The sequence below is a fragment of the Monodelphis domestica genome, chromosome 4, assembly GCF_027887165.1.
Source record: "Monodelphis domestica isolate mMonDom1 chromosome 4, mMonDom1.pri, whole genome shotgun sequence".
Classification (NCBI taxonomy): domain Eukaryota; kingdom Metazoa; phylum Chordata; class Mammalia; order Didelphimorphia; family Didelphidae; genus Monodelphis; species Monodelphis domestica.
The window spans coordinates 402182770-402203396 of record NC_077230.1 but is presented as its reverse complement, the minus strand read 5'-3'; the positions used below and the strand labels follow the sequence as shown (position 1 = coordinate 402203396).

The window sequence follows — 20627 nt, the reverse complement described above, 5'->3', positions numbered from 1 at the left end:
GGTAGTTACTATGGGGTTCTAGTATCTAAATTTTACAAATAAAGAAACTGAGGCTCAAAGAAATTAATAACTTAACTCACCCAGCTAATAGTCTAACACCAAAATTCAAAGTCTCCTGCTTGTAGTGCTATTAACACTACACCAGATGCTGTAACTATCCAAAGGTCTCACTGAGATGTACTTTTTGCTATTTAATATTTAAAGAAAGAAAACCTAGGAAAATCTATTCAAGGAAGAGAGAACTGTCCTCCAAACAAGAATTTCTAGAAAAGTGGTTTTTAAGAAAGCTGAAGTTAATGAAAGAGTACTGAATACCACATGGAATATGGAAACATAATTAAAAATGTTCACTATTGGTCTGTAATACAGAAAAAGGAAGTAGAAGGCAACAGAAAGCAAGTAAACCCAATCAGATCTAAATCCCATGACCATGTTTGGCTTTGTTCAAGTCAACTGCATTGAAACAACACCCAGAGAAAACAGTGTAACAACTAAAGAAAGCAGGCTTCAATTAACATGCAGGAAATAGATGATTTATAAAGGCTATTTACAAATTAATTTGATAAAAGCAAAAACATCCTGTTGTGCTATCTAAATAGCACTTTTTATTAACTTAAGTACAAATATTCGATACTAAAATTGATAGAGAAGGTGCAATGTGCTAACAGATTGTTTCTAGTCCTTTATTCAAACTGTAGTTTCTAATTCATTAGGCTTATGATAGCCTGAGAACTTTCTAAATGAATATGAACTTAATAACTTGATCCTTTTATAATTTAACAAGCAATCAGCATATATTTCCAAAGTTTCCTTTAAAAACCTAGCCAAAATTTCTCAGTATACCTTGTAAGGATCTCTAAAACTCATCTCCCGACACAAAAATAAAATAAGCATTAAGTGTTTAATAAGGATATATTATATGTCAGGCACTGTGCTAGGTTCTAGGTATATATAGATAAAAAATGAAATAATCTCTACCAAAAAAGAACAATTACTAATGTGGGAGAAAACAAATATGTACATGTGTGCAACAAAAATATAAAAGTTAATAAATACCAATATATAACAAGCATTAGATACAAAATATATGAATAGAATACATGAAAAAGGAAAGGGGACCAAGCAAGTAAGACATCAGACAAAAATTGGTGCATGAGATGCATGTTAAAAAAAGGCACTCTATGATGTAGAGGTTAAAAAAATAAAAAAGAATACATTCCTGACCTGGGATACGAGAGAGGAAGGGGTGTCTGTCAGTGTAAAAGTCAGGAGATCAGTCCTGTGTGAGGGACAGTGAGACAGTTATTTTGGCTGGAAATTAGAATAAAAGAAGATGACTATTGTCCAATGAGTCTAGAAAGTGTAACACATTAGGGGCTAGACAGTAGGGTTTTAAAAGCTGAAAAGCAGAGTTTATATTTGATTCTGGAGCTAGCTGAATTGGGACAAATCAAAAGGTCAGATAGACATTTAAGGTGAATTACTGGGATCAGCTAAGTAGCTCAGTAGATAGCCAGGTCTTTAAAGGACCTGGATTGAAATCTGTCCTCAGATATTTTCCTAGCTCTGTGACTTTGAACAAGTCATTTAACCCTATTTGCCTAGCCTTTGCCCAGCTATCATAGAGTTTTTTCTAGAAGAGAAAATTAGGAATTTTTTAAAAATTGACATTCCTCTGCAAAGTCTGTTAGTTACAATAACATTAAGAATATACAATGCCTCATGCCTGGCACAGTGCTTTTCAAATATTATTTCATTTTATCAGCCCAACAGTTGAGGTAGGTATTTTTACAACCCCTCCATCTTACAGATAAGGAAACTAAGAAAGAGTTTAAGTGACTTAAGGTCATGCAGCTAGTAAATATCTAGATTTGAACTTAGGTTAAACTCATGAGAAAAAAAAATTTTTAAATACTCATTGTATAAAAGCTCTGTAAAGGAAAGCAGATTTTACTCTAAAGCTATGGTTATAGAAATGCAAATAAAATTAAGTGAAAATGCAATTTTTGAAAAACCTGTTGCCAAAATAGGTACTTCAAATGATGTCTTTTCTACAAAGAATTGAGTGGCCTTCCTCCTTAATTAAGCTTGTATTTACCTTCCATTTATTTTTATTTATTTCCTTTTTTTACTTAACTCTGTATGCACATTCTTAGACAAGTACTTGTTTTTTAAATTCTGTAAACTCATGAGCATTTTCTCATTCTCTGTATTTGTAGGTTCAGTGTCTAGATGACTTTAGTCATTTAAATGCTTTTTAACTAAACTGTTGAAACCTAAAGAGCCATTTGTAAGCAGCACCACCACTGTTAGAGCATGTATTCTCTGCTTTTTATCCTGCATTTTTACAGGAAGTTATCATTACTGAAATGATTCTAGGTAAATATCTTAATGAAAATGTAAGCATACTATGTCAAAAAAGGCCAACTGTATAAGAGTACCATCACTTTTTTTAAAGACCATCACAATTCAGTTAGAATATAGTTAAAAAATGTTAAAAGTTTATAAATTATGAAGTTATTTATTTTTATATTAATATATTTACTATATTAACATATTTTTGAAAAGTTATAAAATGTCAGTAATCCTAGTATGTTTATTTCTCTTCTTTTTAAAGGTAACCAAAAAGCCCATTTATAAGGTCTAAATGTTTTTTTTGTTTCAGTAATATATAGTAATGGACTGGCTCCAATCAACATACAGTAAAATTAAAACTAGATGAATGTAAATGACACATACAATTTACAAAATGGCATAGTATTTAACCATCCGTTTTAATTTTTTTTATTTAACTACAAAGGAGGACCCAGATAAAACCAATTTTTTAAATCTAAGTATTTCTACAGTCATTCTAGGTTGTAAAGTTTGTCCTTCAAATGCAATAGCGCTCAAATCAAATATCCTAATGTTAAATAAGAACATGAGACTTAATTCATAGGTGAGTTCCATTTAAAGAGCATCTTCCAGGGGCGGTTGGGTATCTCAGTGGATTGAGAATCAGACCTAGAGATGGGAGGTCCTAGGTTCAAATCTAACCTCAGACACTTCCCAGCTGTGGGACCCTGGGCAAGTCACTTGACTCCCATTGTCTAGCCCTTACCTCTCTTTTGCCTTGAAGCCAATACACAGTATTGACTCCAAGACGGAAGATAAGGGTTTAAAAATGAAATCAAATAAGATAAATAAAGAGTATCTTCCTAATAATTAGGACTAGACAAAAAAAAAAAAAGACGGATAGGTCAACTTAAAATGGAGTAAGCTCCACCCCATACTCAGCAGTAGTTTAGCTAAATGGGATTTGAAGGGACAATTCCTGTACAATTGAACTAGATGATTCAACTGAGGTCATTTCCACCTCTCAGATCACTCCATGAGTATTTGTACCTCTTCCATGTTTGACAAGCTCTTGCATCATCATTACACTTCTAAGTCTGCATTCCAACGTTCTATTCTAGCCATAAGTATCATCATAGATATCTATGTTCAATGGCAAATATTTTCAAAGATACTCTTGAGAACACATTTTTTTAAAAAACCTAAAAGATACAATTTGAACTTTGACTAAATTATCAGTAAGAATGGATACCATCTGAAGTAGATGATCCTCAAAAATTAACAATAATAATGTCTACTGCATTTCTATAATTATAGTGTGCCCACTTTATAATAAAATTGTTCATTTCCTTGCAAACCACACTGACAAACCAATAGTTGAATTTTTTTTTTAACCCTTACCTTCCATCTTAGAATCAATCCTGTATACTGGTTCTAAGGCTGCAGAGTGGAAAGGGCTGGGCAATGGGGGTCAATTGACTTGCCCAGGGTCACACAGCTAAGAAGTGTCTGAGGCAAGATTTAAACCTAGGAACTGACCTAGGCTCTAGGCCTGGCAATCTGGCAATATTACCACTGAGTCACCCAGCTGCCCCTTTGAGAAATTAAATTTAGATTTTATGCTAAATATGAAAATTATAAAGTATTATCATGGTTGCTGATTTAAAAATAATACAGTTTAAGTCAAAATGACTTTTAGCAGTCTCATGTGAAAGTGGAGAAAATGTAGATAAAGAGACAAAGTGGTGCCTAGCTAAAAAATACCCAGAGTTTAATTCTAATTTCTCCAGACCACAAATGCTAATCCAAAAGCAAATCTCATCAGAATCCAAAGATCTAATAGGGAAGAGCCAGAAGACACTGAAGAATCTGCCAAGAACCTTCAGGCTAAGGCTGCCAAGAAGGGAGTGTCCTGCAGAAGGGCCAACTAGCAGAGAGGGTCTCCTCACCAAAGAACCAAGGAAATAATCATTCCACTCACCACCTCACACTGAAGCAGGATAGAGGGAAAAGGTCTCCTCCTCTAGCAGCTCACCAAGACAAGGAGAAAGACTGAATCCTTCAGCTGGCCTATTTAAATGGTTCTCTCAAGGTCACTTCCTGTCACTCCCCACTTTATGAGAACCAATCATAGTCTTTCAATTTACCTAGCACTGCCCAAGGGGCAGGACAGTGACCTTGGAGTTGTTACCCATCTAGCAAGTGACTGGTAAGGTACTAAGTAGGGGTACTTAAGTTTTTGATTGATTAACTTGAAAGTTGCTGATTGATAGACATAGAGAGTTTGATTCACTCTTCACACCCCCAATAGTTGAATCTTGCTTCACTGGACTTGTGATAATGAGGTCTTAATCTAAAAACAGTCTCTAAAGAACACCAAGAATGATTATCTTCCTATTAACAAAGTAAACTAGAATTGTCTGCCTTTAACCAGTGACCACCCTCAAAAACCTTCTCATCAACCTTCTCAAGATGCTTTCCTCTTTTCTATCCATACCCTAGAGACATAGACTAACTCTCCAATATTCTCTAAGCAGAATTTTTCACTCAATGGCTCAAAGGAATTATTGAGTCCTAGAAGTGCACTAAGTGAGAACACTGATAATAACAATCTGCTGATCAGATTTCCCCTTAGGGGAAGGGGAAGAAAAAAACAGTAATTTCATGGTGTAGAGGACCACTCCACAGACACAAATTAGCAGCTTATCTGCAACTTATATTAGTAGAAAACTGCCAGGAACATTGAGAGTTTAAACAACTTAATTGCCTGAAGACACAGCCAACATATAAAAGAGGAAGGACCTGAAGCCAACTAGTGGCAACTCCAAGGCAGACCAGTTTATCCACCAGATGAAGCTGCCTCTCAACTTCCTCTAGGGAAGCTTAATTTAAAATTTCTTTGATGACAATGGAATGAGTTTAAGGCAGAGAAAATATTACCTGGAGGAATCTACTTTAGAAAAATCTACATAAAAAAAATTATTTCCATGTATTTAGGGGGAGGGGGCATTTTTGATATGTATAATGCTAAATGGGAAAAGGAAACCAATAGCCAATATCTTTACAAAAACAATAATGAGGAAAGAAATTGAAGCCAGTTTTCAAATAATATTCATAATTACTTTATTGCCCCAAGTCTCAACTCTTTTATATACCTTTTTTTTTTCCTTTCTATGCACCTCAGGCTATAAACAAAACCTGGGCTTCACTGCCTTAAGCAAATCATAATATTCTAATAATAAACATACCATTTAGCAATACTCTTCCTTCACAAGAATGCTAAACTTACACACAAAAGATTATCTAAGAGCATTCAATTAATCAGCAGGAACTGCTATATAAAAATCTATTCCAAGCTCTATTCTCAAAGGAATAGTTTTATTATCAGGAAGTGGAAATCTGATTTTGGGGCTTCTTTGTTGAGATTTCAATAGAAAATGGAGCAAATACAGTATGTTTTGACTGCTAGTAAAAAGTAAATTCTACAGGGATTTGTTACTGTGTCAGATTCAAGGATAGGTTTGGGATTGTAGAGGAGGCTTTTTTTTGTCTTTTCTTTTTTAACTGAAGTTTTATAGCTTCTTGCATTCTTCTTCAATCATTTTGATACTTTCATTGTATCTCAGCCTGCTGCTAGGCACATCAATCCCTCAGCAATGACTAAAATGAAAAATTATCTCCCAGCTCTAAATAACTGAAAATAAAAGAGCTCTCACAATCTATATGTGGGAAATTGCAACATTTGAATGGAGAAACTCTCCAGCAATAGTAACCAAAATAAAATCAAATCTAGAAGCAGGATAAAGGTAAGAAGCTTTTAAGGAGGGATAATTCAGGCAAAGATTTACTGAAGTTAGGGTTTTTTCAGAGAAAAAATTTAAAAACCTGAATAGATCTTAGTAGCCTTCTAGTCCAACTCATACTTATGCAAGAATCCTAGATACAACAAAGTCTACCAACACTCATTCAGCCTTTCCATTCATGAAGACTGGAATGGTGAGGGAGCTACAAAATACTTAGGATGGATGATTGCAGGATGAATTGGAGATACTTATTTTAGCCTGGAGAAGAATCGGGAAAGGGGGCCTGGAAGATGAAACAGAGAAAAAGGATGCAACTATATAAGTATTTAAAGGGCTTGTCTTGTAGAAGAGATTAGACTTGCTCTGTTTACCCATACAGAGAAAACTACAAGTAATAGGTAGAAATTAAAAGGGGGTGGCAAATCTGGACTTGATGTTAGGGGAAAAAAAAAACTTCCTAACAAATCAAAGCTTCTCAAAAGTGGAAGACAATGCATGAGGAAGCTGTGAGTTGTTGCTAACTTAAACTTTCCAAGTGAAGGTTGGAAGATCATTTCCTGTGACTGTAGAGATGGTATTCATGTGGATGGAGTAAGGATTCATGTAGACATAACAGTTATAAGAAATTACTTTTAAGTTGCCTTTCAGTGCTGAAACTTGTGATTCTGTAAACACTGGATCTGGAGTCATAAAGACTTGGAACCCAGAATCTGCCTTAGTACTTCCAAGTTCTAATGTTGTATAAACTATCTAACCACACTGAGCCTCAGTTTCCTCATCTGTTAAATGGGGGCTAAATCTGTAGTTTGTTTCTCGCAAAGACATGAGAAAGGATGTCACCTCTCCTGTAAACATTAAGGTACCATATAAATAACATTTAGTACTATGACAGAAATATAAAATCTGAAAAGAAACTTAAGAGATGATCTAGTTCAACACCCACTATTTTATAGATGAGGAAGCCCAGGACCTTGTAGAGAAAGTTATTTATCCAGTCAAAGCAGAGATTACAAAAAAGACTTCATGCCCCACCCCCAATCCACTCCTTGCCTTTTTAATCAATCAATGGAGCAAAGGGATATTCCCAGACATTTAAAGCAATTATGCAGCAATATTTTTTAACAAAAAAAGGTAAGAGAATCAGTAGCAATTAAAAACATTTAAGAGCTACAAGCTTTCCAGGTGTTATTCTTAAGAGAAAAAGAGAGACTGGATTACTCCTTGAATTGCCTAAGAGAATGCACTTCTACAGGCAGGCTAAAAAGACTTGATACAGCTGGATGGGGAGTCGCATCAGTAAGGCCCTCATTACATATTTCTTGGAGAGGACTGGACAGTGATCCAGAAGGCCAGAGAGAAGAGAGGATAGGCTGAATTCCTTTGGGAAACTGAACACCATTTCAGTGCTTCTAAACTGCTCTCCAATTAGAAAAAATATACAGAATCTTTTAAACACCAATATTCTTCCAGAAAAGCCATATGGCTGTAAATTATAAGACAAAAATCTCTGAAGAATCAAAATTCCCACTGAGCCAAAAGGCAATAGACATTTGCAAGATGAGTGTCAATGTGGCAGACAGCATCCCATCAAAGGTGACTCGCACAAAAAGAAATGGTGACATAAAAGATTTCACTAGGACAGTGAATGGAAAAAAGCAGTAGCAGACAGACGCAACCTGTGTGTTTCACTGGTGCCCAAGTTAAAAGAAAAAGCCTCTGCTGAGTTGAGGAAATCCTCTGGGGAAAATTCATGGACAAGAATCAGGATGGGCTACAATTTGCACTGGAAGGGCCTTCTACGTCCACATAAAAAAACTCAATAACGTTATGAATCTATTAGAGTATTTAAAAGGCTCATTGACAGACCTTTAAGTTTTTCCCCCTTACAATAAAAACTAATAAACTATCTCCTCTTCCTTATCTTCTTGTTTCTTAAGCAAAACCAGGAAAGGAAAATGACACTGCTCTAAAAAATAATAACACTAAATTTTTTATTTACTACAAGACTGATACTGTTGCATCTGAATTATGCCCATTTTCACAAAAGAGCTTAATCACACTGAATCATTCCTTTGAAGTTTGCACTGTTCCCTCTGGAGGAAATCAGCAGCAGTGCTACTAATGTAAAATTTACAGCCTTCTCCCCCCTACACCAGAGGAAACAGTAGAGGAAGCCAGAATTCTAATCCAGCTGTCAAATCAGAAATGTGAGGTTGGAATATAAGTACAAAATTCATTACAATAAAATATTATTCTTTCAATGAATGTTTATTCCTAAAGAAGACATTTCTTCATTATTTACAATTTTTTCAATACTATGTCTCTCCATTCAAAAGTCAAAATTCAAAAAGCTTCCTCCAACCATACTCAGGATTGCATGTTTATTGTCAGAATTCTCTCAAAGTAAATTTAACTTTATTATTGTTCAACCTTTGTTGTTATTTTAAGAGGTGAACATACACTCGGTGAACATATATTACCCCAAAGGAGGATTTATACTGTGAAGAAATCATATTACTATGAAAATATGATACCTACAGAGGTAAGAAATTAGATGAAATTAAATTTAAATTTAATTACTCTTTCTTTGGTTCCATATTTTTTCAAATTATCAGCAAACTAAACAAAAAGTTTATTCTTATTCATTATTATTCAAATAAGAAAACCCAGTGATAAAGACCATTTTTAGTTCTTCAATGCCCAATTTAGAATTTTAGCTATAAATACATTATTAATAGCTACATATGCCATTTGCTCAAAAATAATGAAGAGCAATGCCAATAGACTATGGTACATTTATTTTCATAACTGTCTTAAACTATTCACAAATAACTGAGACAACTTCAGTGTTTATATGCATCTTGCAGAACTAATTAAATTTTAATAATATAAGATATCCCACTACTACTAAATATCTGCAAAGTATTACTATGTGTGTTTGTGTGCTTTGACAATAATTTTAATAAAAACTAAATAATAGAGTGAGGTCTATAACCACAGAAGAAGTCATTTCAAATACATCTAATATGGCCTTTTCAGATACCAGTTAATTACAAGTAAAATAAGATGATAATGTTCAGGATGTTCACAAGGGAGTAGGATGAATGGCTAAGATTTCTAAGGCAAGAACAGAGTTCAGGCTTGATGTGAGGACAAGCTTCCCAACAGCTACAGTTAGCTAAAGTGGCCCAGGCAGCCTTACAAGGTAATGATTACTTTCCCCCTCCTTGAAGATTTTTCAACAAAGGCTGACTATTTGTCAGGGTATTTTGCAATTGGAGGTTTCTTTTATATATGAGATGAATTAGGTACTTTTCGCTGGTATGATAATTTCATATCCATCTACCTCCCTCCGCAAAATGGGGTTTTTTCCCTTTAGCAAATAAGCAAATACCTAAAGATTTTTGCAAAGCACAAATGTGACCCAACCCTGATATCTTGAATACAGTCTTAATACTGCATTAAAATGATTTAAAGTCATTTCAATGGAATTTTACTGAAAAGCATACAGAAAAATGAACTATTTCTATTGTAGTTCAAAACCAGCAGAGACCTGAACATACCACTGTTCCTAACCAGCTATTTAAAAATTATTAGTAGATAATCTGGTGAGGAAGTGGTAAATACAGCTGTGAACACAGCAGCACACACCATCTGGAGGCTTTTGACTTAAGTAATTTTTCAAATGGCATAAGCTACTCATTGAATTGTGTTCTTTCTATGGCATAAAACTCTTATAGAAATTAGCCCTAACTTAAGGATAGTGGCAAAAAGTTATTCACACCGTGAAAAATAAAGGTGGGTAAGAGATCTAATTGGTAATCCTTCCTACATACTGTCCATTTCAAACCTATAATGGTAAGAAACACCTAAAAGCAATGAGAATTCCATCACTCACTTTATGTGTTCTAAAAGTTCTCACAATAAATCTGGGTAATAATCCCTTACATTTATAAAACATTTTATACTTTTTTCAAATGCTTTCATATATCTATTATTTCATTTGATCCTGTACAAAACTGGTGGATAATTTTTTTTTTTGTACCATGGGGAGAAAATACAATGATTTCCAGTACCTAGATTCTGATACCAATTCCATTCAACAATCACTTAAAGCTCTATCTCCAACACTAACTGTGACCTTAGGCAAGTGGCTTGAGTCTCAGTTTCCTTATCTGTAAAAAAAAAATAAATAAATTAAATAAAACAATAATATAATAATACTACCAGCCTTTAATAAAAGAAGCATGTATCAATCTAAATTTTGCAAACAGCTTTACTTATATTATCTCCTGAACTTCACAACAACACTGTGAGGTAAGTGGTCCAGGTTTTATTATCTTCATTTTATAGAGGAAGATAGTAAACCTCGGCAAGCCTACGAGACAAGTTAGTCAACTAAGATAGCACATAATACGTATAAAGAACCTTCTACATTTAAGACTTTAAATATTTGTTCAATTGAACTGAAACTGAAAATGTTTTTAAAGTACTACTTCAATGTTACCTTTTAAAAAAACTAATATTATTCCCTGATCAAAAATATCTAATGGACAAATAAGCCAAAACAGTTCTGAAGGATTTATAAAAAAAGAATGTTATCCACCTCCAGGGAAAAACTATTAAGAGTAGGAATGTAGATGAAAGCATATTATTTATCACTTGTTTATTTGGGTATATGTTTTGGGGTTTGGGTTTTATGAGACTATTCACTTACAAAACTGAATAATATGGAAATATATGATAATATATGTATAACCCAGATTGAACTGCTTGCCAGCTCAAGGAGGGAAGGGAGGGGGAAAAATGGGCAACAATTGGATAATATAATGTTGGAAAACTTATGTGGAAATTTTTCATTAAAAATTTCAAACAAGAATAAATGAAATCTTCTGAAAAAAATATCTAATGGCCCCCTAGTGACTGCCCAAAGTCCTTACTCTGACATTCATGACTGGGCTACACTCTGGCCCCAAATTGCCTTGTTTTTCTAATAAGCTACCTAGGCTAATGTGTTACTTTTGACCATACCATTATATTGAATGGAAATCCTCTCAACTATAATCTCCTACTATTCAAATCCAATCCATTTTTGAAGACCCTTTAATTTACTTTAATTATCTTCTCTTTTCAATTTATCACTGTCCTCTGACTCTCCCATGAAGACTTCAGGTACTCTCTGTAAGCTTTCGGGTTACCTTTAGACAAAGAACTCCCAAATAAATCTCTCCTTCCTTCTCTCAGGGAAGCCTAGGCTTACTTGTCTTTCTACTACACATTTCCATTTAAATGTCCCGCCAGCACTTCAAACTCATTATGACTAAAGACTTTTCACCCAGTACCATTCTTTGGTTATAACCACAATTCTAAAATTGGTGATGAGAATACTTTTTTAGGCCCCATGACTTTCAGCTCTAGAATGCAAGCTGCCTTTTGTTTGTTGGAGGTAAATGAATAAAGTCTGCATTTTAGTTCCATATTTAGTCCCTGCAAGTATCGACATAAACAAATTGGTATATTCCTTGTCAACAACACTGAATGTGACAAGGCTTGGAGGGCAGCTCAACAGCAGAAAAGGTAGCAGTCAGATACAAAATACTGGAAGATTCTATTCCCAATTCTGCCCTTTATATAAATTTGGACAAGTTACACACCTGTAAGATTCAACTTTTTCATTAAAAAAAAAAAAGGCTAATACCTACCTGACTTATCCACCTCATGAAGTTATCATAAGGATCAAATATAGTATAAATACATAATGTAAACATTAAGTATTCATATCATCATTATCCTCATGGTAAAGACTGAGGCAACACAGTAAGTCAGTTCACAATGGGCTTTTCTAAATCTTCAGTTAGTGTACCATGAATTTTTAGTAACATGTTTTATTTCTAAGGAAGGAAAAAAGCATTTATTAAATGCCTACTATGTGCTCATTTGATCCTCAAAACAATCTTGAGAGGTAGTTACTATTACTATTATTATCATCCCCCTTTTACAGTTAAGTAAAATGAGGCAGAAAAGGATTACATAATTATTCCCAGGTCACAAAACTAGGAAGTGTCTGAGATTAGATTTGACCTGGAGTCCAGGCTCAGTGTTTTAGCCACCTACCTGTCTTCTATAACACATACTGGATATAAACTTTTTAGAATTGTTGTTTCTCACTTTAGTTATTCTATAGCTTCACATACTTGTTCAGATTTTGGCTCTCTCTGGTCACAGTGCCTTCTCTGTTTTAATAATCTCTACTTTTGTATATAGCTTGTTTCTACACATTTGTTTGCTTCTTGTCTCCCCATTAGATGTAAGCTTCTTAAGGGCAAGGGCAATCATTTTTTGTCTTTTCCTATCCCTACCACTTGGCACAGTGCAAGGAACATAAGTAGACACTTCAATTCACTAGCTGCTCTGCTTGATTTGAACAGAGTACTTCACAAAAGAGCAAATAAAAGATCTAGAGTACTCTCTTCAACCATTTGTTCTCTTTTCTATCAAAAAGTCATCAAGTTTGCCTAGCACAATTTGATCTAATAAAGCCAACTTAATGATTGGGCATGGTTCACATGTCTTTAAACACGTTACCTAATTTTTAAGGCATTATTTTGTTAACTAGTTATAAAGATAAGACTTAAAGAATGTCAATTTTGGGGGCAGCTGGGTAGCTCAGTGGATTGAGAGCTAGGCCTAGAGATGGGAGGTCCTAGGTTCAAATCTGGCCTCAGACACTTCCCAATTGTGTGACCCTGGGCAAGTCCCTTGACCCCCATTGCCTAGCCCTTACCACTCTTCTGCCTTGGAGCCAATACGCAGTATTGACTCTAAGAAGGAAGGTAAGGGTTAAAAAAAAAGAATATCAATTTCAAAGGCTACTCTTCCTTATTTTATTTTTTAATATCTTAGGTCTACTTTTTTCTTAACTCCAGGTATCCCAACGTGTCTATGTGATTATAGTACATAAGACAGCCCTAGTCTTTCACAAAATTGTTTGCTACTTTCACAAAATTATATGTTCCTTTTTTAAATACTTTTTTCACTGAAAATGAAATTCTACCAGAGATCAACTTCTATATCTTTTAGATTCATCTTTAATGTACCCTTTTGAAAGTCATGTTAAATAGGCTGAAGCTTTAGATTCTCAAAGATTCATGACTTTGACTACTACATTCCCATTCATAGTAAAGAAAACTCTTAAAATTCTCAGTTTTACTTTCAAATCTGATAAACTATTAATCAGTCACTTTCCTTACTACAAATATTTAAGCTCTTTCTATTAATAGTGCTTAGCACTAATGCTTGGTACATAGTAGGCATAAATAAATACTGAATGACTGACCTTTAGAGGGGTGGTAAAGTTTATGCCCAAAACCCTCTCACCATCAATATAGGAGAGAAAATGAGAAATGACAGGAATGGAAGTAGTAATGGCTACATCTGACCCCTTATGCAGTAACCTAATAGTTCTCAGGAATAAAAAGCTCCTTTAATAGCTGAAACTATTCAAGGTATTAAGAGAAATCAGAAGGAATACTGCCAAGTATCACAGAACATAAGGGTTCTAGAGGGAGGGATAGGAAAGATGAAGTTGAACACAAGTAACAGAGGTCACTTTTTCAGGATTTACTAAATAAAGTCATCATCACTCAGCATCCAACTTTGGTATGATGAGTATGTAGGTTTTAAGGCAATTACTTATCTAGTTATAAACTTGCTCTTCAGATAACAGACAGAATCTTAACTGGAGACAAAAAAAATGTTTCAGAGGTCAAACTTCAAGATATCATAGCAGGAAAGATTGATAAAGAACTGAAAAAGATCACAGATGATACCATTATTTTTAAAAGGCAACAAAGAATCTATAAGCAACTGCCAAATCATACGCCAACACCTATCTATAAAATCTTTAAGGGCAAGACCAGTGCACATGAAGGGTATTTGGAAGAAAATAATAAAATGGGATTGGAAAGATTTTCAGAGATTGATTTTATGCAGACACTCATTTCTTCAAAGTCATAGAGAATGTAAAATGTGGCTATATCTATTGTTAGTTTGATGACAAAAAAAAAGTAATTGATTCACTACTGGCTTCAATCAAGAGAGCTCAAATTCCACCTTCAGCAAAAGGCCCTTCCCAATCCCCTCCCTAGTACCTCCCTTCTGAAATTACCTCCCACTTACCCTGTATGATGTATTATTTGGACACAGTTGTTTGCATGTTGTTTCCCCCAAGGCAAGGCCAATGTTTTCCCTTTTGTTTTGGGGAGAGACAAGTCTCTATCACAGTTCCTGGCATTTAAGTGCCAACTGACTGACTTAGCTTTTCCAGAAAGCATGGTCTCAACCATGATAGATTTAGCCCATATGCCCAATTCAATACATAGCAGATAAGTTGCCACTCTTTCGAGAGTTACACAAAGTGCACAATTAGCTCAAAGCAAAGGAAATTAAAACATCATCTCCATCTATTTAGGGTGCACTTTCCCACAAATACACATGGTATTGATGGGAAGAAAGTCAGGAAGCAAATATGGAAAACATGCAACAAGGGCACATGCAAGGATGGGCAATTTGCATATCTAATACAGTCATGCATCTGTGGAGGGAGTGTACACACGAATTAATGTAGATCCACTGAAGTACTGAATTGTAATATGAGCTGTTCATCAATATTTGTCAGTCCTCAGTAGTGAATTTTTCAACTCCAAAACCCAGACAACACAACATAAAAAGGAGAAATGCCGACATCATGTTCCAGTGTAAATTGTCCTGCTTCAGGTTGCTTCTCCCACTCTGTCAGAAAAGGAATCTGGCAGCAGAAACCAGGGCATGGCAGGATCATATTACAGGCTGAAACTCAGAACATATCTGAGCTGTTCTAGGTAACAGCTAGATTATTTTGGATGTGGTAGGTAAGTAGACAGGAACTTTCTCTTTCCCACCATCTTACTTTTTTTTACCCAGCTCAGTGGAAGACTGAACACTTTCCATCTACTTCTTCCACTCCTTCCTAAATCCCTTACAATCACAGGTCAATTAATTCTAATTCAGGCAATCTCCTTCTCAAACTTACTCAAGTCTCTCTTGGAAATTCCAATCCCACATAATCAACTGCCTACTAGAGATAGGCGCCAGACCTCTAAAAATCAACATGTCCTAAACAGAAATAATGATCTTTCCTTCAAAAACTACCTCTCCTCCTCAACCTTCTTATTACTACTGAGGGCATCACCATCACTACCCAAGTTCGCAACTCAAAACTCAGTCTTTGTGGCAGGTAGGGGGCTCCAGGGATAGAAAGCCAGGCATGGAATCTAGAGGACCCAAGTTCAAATTTGATCCTCAGATGCTTCCTGGCTGTGTGATCCTGGGCAAGTACCCTCATCCCAACTTGCCTAGCCCTTAACCCTTTCCTGCCGGGGAACATATAGACAGAAGATAAAGGTTTGAAAAAAAAAATCCACTCTCTACCCTTCATTGTTCCTCATCCCAAGAATCTTAATCACTTGCTAAGTCATATTGATATCACCTCTACATATCTCCTCTAATCATCCCCTTATCTCAATTCATATGACAACCATCCTAGGATCTCAGGCTCTCAGGACCTCTCCCACGGATTATAATAGCATATAAAAGCATTACAATAGTATCAATGGGCTCCTTGAGTCTTCCAACCTTAAGTCTTCTCTCTCTAATCTATTCTCCAGAACTACCAAAGTAGTATCCTTAAAATTCCATTATTCTCCTGTTCAAAGAGTTCCAGTGGCACCTCTTATTGTCTCTACAATCAAATATGAACTTTTCTGTTTAGTATTTAGAGGCCTTCACAATTTGCTTCCAATCTACCTTTGCAGGCTTATAGTGCATTACTCTCCCACAGTCTATGATCCAATCAAATTGAATTCCAAAAGAACTATGGTACAGTAGAGAGAACTATGGAGTTTGAGGGCCTGAATTCAAATTTCAACTGGATCATTACTACTTGTGTGGTGTCTTAATCTATAAAATAAGGGCTTTGGAGTAGGGCAAAGATGTGGAACACATGCCCCAGAGGAAGAGGTTGCACTTTCCCCCTCTCCACCAGGCCTGAGGACATTTTTGCATGCCCTGCCCCTCTCCCCAATAGCCAATGCAGGCACTTCCTTCCTCCACACTCAGAGGTAATGAGAAGGATCACAGGTGGCTTAAAGGTGCAGTTTGGGCATGTGGTCTCGTTCACCAACTCTGGAGTAGACAATTTTCAAGATCCCTTCCAGTTCTATATCTATGACTCTATGACCTTAATAAACTAAACTAATGCTGTTCCCTTCACATGAAAATCCATCTACTATCTCAGGCCTTGGCATAAAGTCTGTCCAATTCTTGCAATGCTCTCTGTCTCACCCTATCTAGCTTCCTACAAGCTCAAGGGGAAAAGTCATTGTTTACCTTCCTTCAAATTACTTTTCTTTTTGTTTATGTTGTATTTAATTACATGTGTATATGCTATTTCCCTTAACAGAGGTTATTTTTATCTTTATATCCCCATTTTCTAGCAGTGCTTAGCTCATAAAATAGGCGTAATAACTATTTTATTATTCATTTATTAATAAAAGCTTATTGATTGCTAGGGGAAGTTAGGTAGTTCAATGAATAGAGAATAGGGCCTGGAATCATAAAGACTTGAGTTCAAATCCAGCCTCAAACACTTACATACTTCATAATCCTAAGCAATTTACTTAACTTCTGTTTACCTTAATCCACTGAAGGAAATGATAAATCATATCAATATAGTTGGCAAGAAAACCCCATACACTGGTCCATCAAGTCACTACTAAACAATAATTGATTTGTTTTGTTTTACAAATATTGTCTTTAGCCTCTCTTCCCCCATCCAAAATCTTTTATAGCAAAATAATGACAATCATAGCTGATAAATATATGAATTGCTAATAATGCATCTATATCAATGAAAAAAAATTTTTTATCAAGTCTTAATGTGAAATTTTAAAAATAAGCTAATAAAACTCTACTGTTCTTAAAAGCTCACTTGAACATCTACAAATCCCTCTCCCTCTCTTTCTCAGCAAGGGCTAAGCAATACAAACCCCACATGCCAAGAATCATACAGGTAGGAAGTGTCTGCAGTCACACTTGAACCCAGGATTTCCTGACTCCAAGCTTGGCCATAAAACCACTGAGCCACCTAGTAAACCCGCTTTTTCTCTCTTAAAACTATTTTTCTTCCAGTACCAGCATTCAAGATTAAAAATAACAAAAAAACTTAATTCTTCCCTTTTTAAAAATTAATATTTATCAGTATTTGAACAACACTTTACTATAAACAAGAGTACTTTACATATTACTGGCTGGAAACTAATTGTATAGCTTTGCCTGGGAATCTTAACCACCGTAAGCAAATGTCTCTCAATCTAAATGAATTTGGAAATACAACTCATTTATGAGTTAGGAACTTACCTTTGGTGTTTATTATTTTAAGCAATTTCTCTAAGTGCTACAAGATATGTTAACATATAAATTATAAACTACTCTTTATGTTTATAGTACGTTTCATTATGTCACATTTTCTAGAAAATAACCTATTCTCTTAAAGATTCTGCCAGTTCTCCAAAGAACACCCAAAAGTGCCTTCTCACTCAACCAATCTTTTCCTCCTGCCACCCTGACCCTGACTTCAATCAGTTAATTGGTTTTCAAATAAAGACAACATATTAGCCATATGCATTAAACAGATTTCAAGCATTTTTGCTTTTGTTTTTTGTGCCTTTAAAAAAATGCTAGTCTACATAATATTGTCAATACCAATCAGTTTCTTGAGCTTGAAGAATATTCTTCTCAATACAAAAGTAAATATGTAAGAAATGACCGGACCATTAAAAAGTGGAAAAGGTTACTGCTGATATATTTTATGGCTCAGTCATAGGCCTATGTTGAATACAAATTATATTAGATGGACTGGATAGGACAAAACATGAGAGAGAGGTAGAATGATAAGAAGATATCAACAAACATTCAGATTTTATTGAATTAGGAAATTTACTTTTACAAAATTAAGGCTGGCTACGAAGGTACTATAAATCTGTCTAAATAAATTTCTGAGACATAGTATTAACCACCCTTAATGAAATATTGGGGGGGGGGGGGGTTGGGGAGAGGATGTTCCACTGTCTGCTTTAAAGCTTAGCAGCTGTGTGGTATAAGTTTAAATAAACAGGGATAAGGATTGTACACTTAATATTGATTTTGGGTGGGGAGGTAGGGTGTGTGAGATCAGTTTTATAATAGTTTTATAATTGCTTATTTCATAGGGCAAATGAAATTACTTGCTAGGTCATTATAAAATGGTTAATTTCTTTGCCTAATCTTAAGCTACACAATAGCTAGCAAAAACCCTCTGACCTTAGAACAAGCTGGTTTGTGCAAAGTCTATTAATAAATTACTCGGTTTCCCTTTCCCCCTTCAAAACCACAAATAAAAACTCTTATAAATTAAATACTGGCATGAGTATATAAATGCAAATCTTCTATCCCATAAAAAAGAAGCAATAAGTGTAATGGAAGGAGAAAGATTAAGCATTTGCCCAGCACTTTCAAAAACCATCCAGTGTTGAATAAAACTACACTGAAGAAAGAAGCCAATGCACTATGACCTAACAGTTGTATACATAGTAGCAATAATTAAAATAAGAAGCTAGTCTGCAAACAGAAGAATTTTAGAGAACCTTTATAACAAATTTAAGGAGTTCTGTCCTCCTTCACATGTACTTTTCTACCACCCCCAAACTGTAAGGTATAAGAAGGTGTCACTGAAGACACCTAAAAATATATTTTTATATTTATGACATATAGTATGTATGTGAGCACTGAGAAATAATCACAAATGCCTAAATAGGAATTCACCACAAACCATAAAATATAAGCATACAACACCCCTCACACACACATATACATTCTTAAAATTGGAACTCAATACAAACCATAAAATATAAACAACACACACACACACAGGAAGTGGCCCAGATATATTACATCAGCTTTTGCCTCAATTCATAAATGCAAAACCACAAAATAAGACAAAAATCTAAACAGCCTTTCTCTGGAAACCTGCTTAGAGTGAATGCATGCAGTTTAAGTCTTTAAATATGTTGCTGAACAGCACACGTTGGTGCACCACATTCAACAGCCACAGGGAAAGAAATGGTGTAATCCTAGTCAATTCTATCGTGCAGCCAGATCAAATAACATTTCAAGCATTGCCTGCCAAGCACCAGGCCCAGCCAGAGTACAATAAGCACTCAAGTACTCTGGACTCAAAACCACCTTTCACTGATCCCAGAGATCTTTATAAAATAGTTTAAACACAACTAAATTACAGGGTTGGAAAAAAAAATAAAAGGTTCTAAATGTTGCTCCCACACAATTCTGAACTTGCTGTTAAACATCTAAAATGTCTGCCTTATGTTATTTACTAAGCAATGTTAATATTAAAAAATGCTCTTTCCTGAAAGACCCACAAATAAAAATATTGAGTTGACTCCATCTAGAAACAACTGCTTCACACTGGGATATTATTCCACACTGCAAATTTTAGATAGTGCTTACTTTACATACAAGCTCCAAGCAAATATTTCCAGAAACCAGTGTTTGAATTTCAACACCAGATTTTGAGTCTCTGACAACTCTGTTCTCAACTTTTAATTATTTTCTAAGCCTAAAACTAACAAGCCTCTCCCCACAAAAGCCCACAATTACAAGGGGGAAAATTAGTCTCCTAGTCCACCGCCATTTTCATTCACATGCCATTAAAAAAATTTCCATATGGCTGAAAGGAGGCCTTCTAGGCAAACAATGCCCCATGGAGAGCAGTGCCACATGTGCTCAGGAGAAGCCTAAAAGCTGGTTGTAAAACAAAGTGGAGCTGGTTTCTTTCTCAACAAACAGAAAGTGGTCAAGCAGGTCTCCAGTCACTTCAACTGAGAACAAGATTTGAGTAAACATTGTTTTAAGCCACCACCTAACACCAAAAGATTGTACCAATTAAAACTTAAAAGAATCTCCCTCTAGGATATTCCTGCATTTTAGCTACTGCAGGAAAAGGTATTCAAGTTTATACTGGAAAAGTAAATTGTATTTCTAACCTCCATAGCACAAAAGTGCTTTCTTTATAAGAATATTTAACAAATGAGCATAAGTAATTCTTTTTAATTTTTCAGCCAACAGCAGGCAAAGCAAAAAGTGCTACTGAAGTAACCGTCTTAGCTCATCTAAACAATCAATCCAACTTTTCTTGCTTAGAGAGAAAACTAAACACACAGTAGTGTATTTTCTCTGCCCAAATCTTGTAGGTTATTTACACTGAGTTTCTGAGGTTTCAGCAATTAAAAAATTAAACCAGAAGTGTCTAAGTAGATATACAGTAAACAGGCAGTACTCCTTGCCTATTCCTGGAAAGACACTACCACATTTGATCCTTCAAGAACATGTGAGGTCAAC

At 35.2% G+C, this 20627-nt stretch overlaps 1 protein-coding gene across 14 annotated transcripts in view; it reads right to left on the bottom strand.

The window, feature by feature from the left end:
- RERE (arginine-glutamic acid dipeptide repeats) overlaps nucleotides 1–20627 on the bottom strand; it is a 574348-nt gene that overhangs the window by 401038 nt on the left and 152683 nt on the right. For 4 of the 14 annotated variants that reach the window (XM_056795837.1, XM_056795834.1, XM_056795835.1 and 1 more), the window contains one exon: nucleotides 10214–10312. The exons of the other annotated variants lie outside the window; for them this stretch is intronic. The gene's annotated coding sequence lies outside the window, so the exon portion shown is untranslated. The remainder of the gene's footprint in view (nucleotides 1–10213; nucleotides 10313–20627) is intronic. 14 annotated transcript variants of the gene reach the window in all.